Genomic DNA, 6000 nt, shown 5'->3' with positions numbered 1-6000 from the left:
CCAACCAGAACAACAAAGGACCCTGGAGGCTGGTGCTCAGAGAATCCCTCATTGGGAACATTTAAATATGAACACTATATTAGATGACACTATTAAATTTATGGCAATTTTTAAAGATATAATAGTATTGTGATTATGTAGATGAATGTTCCAATTTTTAAATGAGGAGTATGGAATTTTTTTAAAAAAATTTAGTTAGTTAATCCTCAGCTGACGATATATTCCCCATTGATTTTTAGGCAGAGTGGATGTAAGGGGGAGAGATAGAGAGAGAAACTTTGATGTGAGAGAGACACATTGATTGGTTGCCTCTCACTCTGGGATCAAGCCTGCAATTGAGGTACGTGCCCTTGACCGTAATCGAACTTGGGACCCTAAGGTTCATGGACCAAGGCTCCAACCACTGAGCCAAACCCACGAGGGCCAATTTGTTCATATTTTGTTTAGGATTTTTGCATCTATGCTCATCAAAGATATTGATGTATAATTTTCTTTTTTTGTGATGTCCTTGCCTGTTTTTTGTATCAGGGTAATGTTGGCCTCATAAAATGAGTTAGGAAGCATTCCTTCCTCTTCAATTTTTTGGAAGAGGTTGAGAGTGATTGGTATTAAGTCATCTTTGAATATTTGGTAGTATTCACCAGTGAAGCCATCTGGTTCTGGACTTTTGTTTTGGGGGAGGTTTTTGATTATTGTTTCAATTTCATTACTAGTGATGGGTTTATTTAGGGTTTCCAATTCTTCATGGTTCAGTGTAGGAAGGGTGTATGCATCTAGGAATTTGTCCATTTCTCCTAGGTTATTCAATTTGGTGACGTTTAGCCTTCCCCAGTATTTTTGTATAACCCTTTGTATTTCTTTGGTGTTTATTACAACTTCTCCTTCATTTCTGATTTTATTTATTTGAGGCTTCTCTCTTTTTTCTTAGTGAGTCTGGCTAGAGGTTGGCCAATTTTGTTTATTTTTTCAAAGAATGCCCTACTCTGCTCACTTCAGGAACAAAATGTTCATTCTCCAATTGCCAGAAGTACTGGCTGCTGACAGCTTACCTCTGAGTCCTTTTTCTGGAATTGTTCTCAGCTGACAAGATATCCTTTGCCTAGTTTTGTTCCTCAGCTTGCATATACCTGGCTGGTGGTAAGGTATAAAGGCCCAGAAACCCTTGTTTCATTTCAGGACAACAGTGGAGGGCTTTCCCAGCCCAGAGCTTCTAGGGTGGGCTGAGGCGTCTGTGTCAAGTGCACACCAGGCCAGCTCCTCCCACAGCTCAGCCCGGGGCTTCCACTGTTCCAGGGTTGTTCCCAAAGCCTCCTGCACGCAAGTCCTTGCCTCAGAGTCGCTGTCCTGAGGAACCCAACTTAAGACATTAGGTCAATTCAAATAGCTGAATCCTCCCCTTTTATGGTAGAAAATCAGCAGATAATATCTAAAGGTGATCAGATCACTATATAACAACGTGAAAAATATTATCTGAAGTTACACAGATAATCACCAGAATTAAAACTGGAAATGATGAAAAAGGGTGTCCTGGTATAGAGCCTGGGGATTGATTAGTTGGAGATGTATGTTTCCTGCTAAGATTTTTCTGAACTACCTGATTTACTATCATGTGCAATATTACTTTGATTCGAATATAATTTTAACATGAAATGACTCTTAGAAACAACTAATTATGGAGAGATAGTGGAGTGAGGCAGAGGAGTAATAATGTCTTCAGAAGATGTGGTCTTGAATTCGGATGTTGCCTGTATCTGGTTAATCTGGTGAAGATCACTTATTTTTTCAGAGCCTTCATTTTCTCACGTAATAAGGTGGAATAATAATATTGAAATAAAAATCACTTAAAATTTTTGTAAGGTATAAATAAAATAATGAAAGTGAAGGTGCTTAGCAATGCTATAAAGAGCCATATTAGGTGGAAGATATACCTGTTAGAGTCACTAGCAATGTACAGGAGAACACAAAAGAGCAGTAGATTCTAGCTGTGGATGAAAAGACTTCGAAGAAAGAGGGATTTTGATAGGGAGAGAAGGAGGAATGAGGAAGGAGATTTAATGTAATTTACTTTAAAGAAATTCTTTTATCAAAGTAATCCATGGACATAATTTACAAGCAACAATTCAGAAGGGTTTATAATCTCCTTCAAGTCTTTGTTCAAATGTCACATTTTCAATGAGCCCTTCCCAGACACCATGCTCTTTAAAACTGTGACCTTGGCCTCACTCCTGCTCCTGCTTACCCTGCTTTCTTCTTTCCTCAAAGCACTTACTAACTTCTAACACATTAAAACTTATTTATTATGTCCAAGGTTTATTTTTTCTTTCCCCTGACTGGAATGTGAACTCCACTAGGTCACAGGGCCTCACACATTGCGGGGTCTCAATAAATATTCATTCAGTAAATACAAAATGTAAAATAATCTTCCTGGCACGATTGCACCCCACTCCATCTCACTCCTCAGAGGAACCTGCTTAATAAAATAAAAACAAGACAGTATATTACTTTGGAAGTTTTCAAGCATACATGAAAGTGGAGAGGAGGGCCCAGTGAGCCCCATGGACCCAGCTTCCACCGTTATCAACATTTGGCCAGCCCTGTTTCTCTATCCCCCTACATTCCGGGGGTAGGAAGGGTTGGCATTTCAGTATTTTAAAAACAAATCCCAGACATTATGCTAGTTTACCTAGAAATACTTAACTGCAAAAGGTATTTTAAAATCTAACTTCCATGCTATTATTATATCAAAATGAATTTTCTTTTTTTTTTTATTGCTTAAAGTATTACAAAGAGTATTACATATGTTTCCTTCCCCCTCCCCTTGACATTCCCTCGGCCTCCCCTACACCCCAGTGTCTTGTGTCCATTGGTTACGCTTATATGCATACATACAAGTCCTTCGGTTGATCTCTTACCCCCCCCCCCCCCGCCTCCCGCTCCCCAACCCTCCCCGGCCTTCCCACTGTAGTTTGACAGTCTGTTCAATGCTGCTCTGCCTCTATCTATTTTTGTTCATCAGTTTATAATGGTCTTTATTATCCATAAATGAGTGAGATCATGTGGTATTTTTCTTTCATTGACTGGCTTATTTCACTTAGCATAATGCTCTCCAGTTCCATCCATGCTGTTGCAGATGGTAAGAATTCTGTCTTTTTTACAGCAGCATAGTATTCCATTGTGTAGATCAGGGGTCCTCAAACTACGGCCCGCGGGCCACATGCAAATACAAATACTGTATTTGTTCCCATTTTGTTTTTTTACTTCAAAATAAGATATGTGCAGTGTGCATAGGAATTTGTTCATAATTTTTTTTTAAACTATAGTCCGGCCCTCCAACGGTCTGAGGGACAATGAACTGGCCCCCTGTTTAAAAAGTTTGAGGACCCGTGGTATAGATGTACCACAGTTTTCTAATCCATTCATCTGCTGATGGGCACTTAGGCTGTTTCCAGGTCTTAGCTATGGTAAATTGTGCTGCTATGAACATAGGGGTGCATATATCCTTTCTGATTGGTGTTTCTGGTTTCTTGGGATATATTCCTAGAAGTGGGATCACTGGGTCAAATGGGAGTTCCATTTTTAACTTTTTGAGGAAACTCCATACTGTCTTCCATAGTGGCTGCACCAGTCTGCATTCCCACCAGCAGTGCATGAGTGTTCTCTTTTCTCTGCATCCTCTCCAGCACTTGTCGTTTGTTGATTTGTTGATGATAGCCATTCTGACAGGTGTGAGATGGTACCTCATTGTTGTTTTGATTTGCATCTCTCGGATGATTAGTGACTTTGAGCATGTTTTCATATGTCTCTTGGCTTTCTGAATGTCCTCTTTTGAAAAGTGTCTATTTAGGTCCTTTGCCCATTTTTTGATTGGATTGTTTATCTTCCTTTTGTTAAGTTGTATGAGTTCCCTATAAATCAAAATGAATTTTCTTATATCGTCTTATATCCAGTTCATGATCAAAATTTTCTGAATGTTTCAAAATTGTTCTAATAAGAATCCCAAATAAAGTTTCCACATTGAATTCAGTTGTTTTCTCTCCTAAGTGTTATTTACTCTGTAACCCACGCTCCCCCTCTCCCCTGACTTGCCCCCATCCCATGCCATTGAATAGCTAGAGAAATTAGGTCAGTTGTCTTGTGGAATGTCCCATATTCTAGATTTGACTGATTGCTTCCTCATGATGTCTTTTTAACTTATTCTCCAGAGGAAACTACTTTAACAGTTTCTGTTTTTAGATCTTTTTGTGATTAACTAGAAATCTCTAAATGTATTGTTTCTTGATTTAGATAACATGATGGTTGCAAATTTAGCTATCTAGTTATCTTGCTCTGCCTCCTTCCTCCCAAGATAATTTTGTCACTAATCTCTGCTTTCTCTTCCAGTCGCCTCTTTGATTTCAGACAATATCCTTTAACCTGTATCTGCTGTTCCACCAACCAAGAGAGCATCTCTTGCTGAGGACATCTGTGCTCAGCTGGTCCCCTTCACCTTCTCTTCTCCCCTTTTACTTCCCAATCTTTGTCAGCGGCAACTTTTGTTTTAAGTGTTCTAGGTGGATAACATACTCTTTTCTGTAATCACAATTTAGTCTTCTGTGATTTGCCTAAGAGTTTATTCTAAAACTGTAAAACAATTTAAATGACCACTTACATGAACATGGCTTTCCAGATTCAGTTCACTGTAGAGCCAAAAATTACCCGTTGGTTTCCTCTTTGCCGGGGTTCTTGTCCCAGCATCAAGAAGGGTTCAGGAATCTGGAAAAGGCTGTGCGTATATGACATAGGAATCCAGAGACTAATAAAGAGTCCGGAGACGAGATATAATTTTGAAAGGCATTGGGGGTCAGAGGACCTTCAGCTAAAGTAAATGAAGACTACCTCCTTGTCTAGGACCCTTGCTTTTATTAACACAACTAGAGGCCTGGTGCATGAAATTCATGCATGGGGGTGGGGGTGTCCCTCAGCCTGGCCTTCGCCCTCTCTAATCTGGGATCCCTTGGGGGATGTCTCACTGCCAGTCTAAACCAGCAGTCAGACATCCCTCTCACAATCCAGGACCGCTGACTCCTAACTGCTTGCCTGCCTGCCTGCCAGCCTGATCACCTCCTAACTGCTCCCTTGCCGATCAGATTGATGCCTAACTGCTTCCCTGCTGGCCTGGTCCGCCCCCCACCAACTTCCCTACCCTGCTGGCCTGATCGCCCCCAACTGCCCTCCCCTGCTGGCCTGATTGCCCCAAACTGCCTTCCCCTGCTGGCCTGACCACCCACAACTGCCCTCCCTTTCTGGCCTGACTGCTCACAACTGCCCTCTCCTGCTGTGACCTGCCTCTTCCGTGCAAGGTGGCAGAGTCGCCAGGACCAGCCTCCTCCACACCACGCAGAGCTGCAGGACCCCCAGGCCTCACCTCCACTGTGTGCGCAGCCATATTGTGACGGCCATCTTATGACGGCTATTTTGTGATGGCCATCTTGTGACGACGTGAGGGCGTGACGCCACCTAGGCTATTATTAGTATAGATTTGTTCTAAGGCAAGGTGGAGATAATACACTTCAAAGGGTAAGGTTTCAAAGGATACAGAAGCATTATCAGTTGGGGGAATTAGCTTACGGTTGTTCAGGTGTTTGGCCAGTAGGAGGCACTAACATGTAGATTAAGATGCCCTTTAACTATCTGGCAGCCACTATCAGTTTCCTGTTCAGGTTTGGGGAATGCCTGTTCAGGTTTGGGGAAATGGCTATTCCCAACAGGTGATTATATGTGTGACTTAACCCTGTTGAGTCCCCAAGTTTCATCAACCTTTTGATGAAACTCTTGAAATTATGACATGCTGGAACTGGTCTACGGCACTCTTTATGGGGTCAGTGTTAGAACCCCTGTGCTGGTCACAGAGTATGTCTCTTGCATTACATAGAAAGAGATCCTCATTTTTTCCACTCTACCAATAGTACAAACCATGTCACATTTTAACTTGCTTTCTATTTGGTCTATGTCAGGAATGAT

Source organism: Myotis nattereri (genome assembly GCF_964212035.1).
Source record: "Myotis nattereri genome assembly, chromosome: 10".
Taxonomy (NCBI): Eukaryota; Metazoa; Chordata; class Mammalia; order Chiroptera; family Vespertilionidae; genus Myotis; species Myotis nattereri.
Note: the sequence above shows the minus strand (reverse complement) of the source record.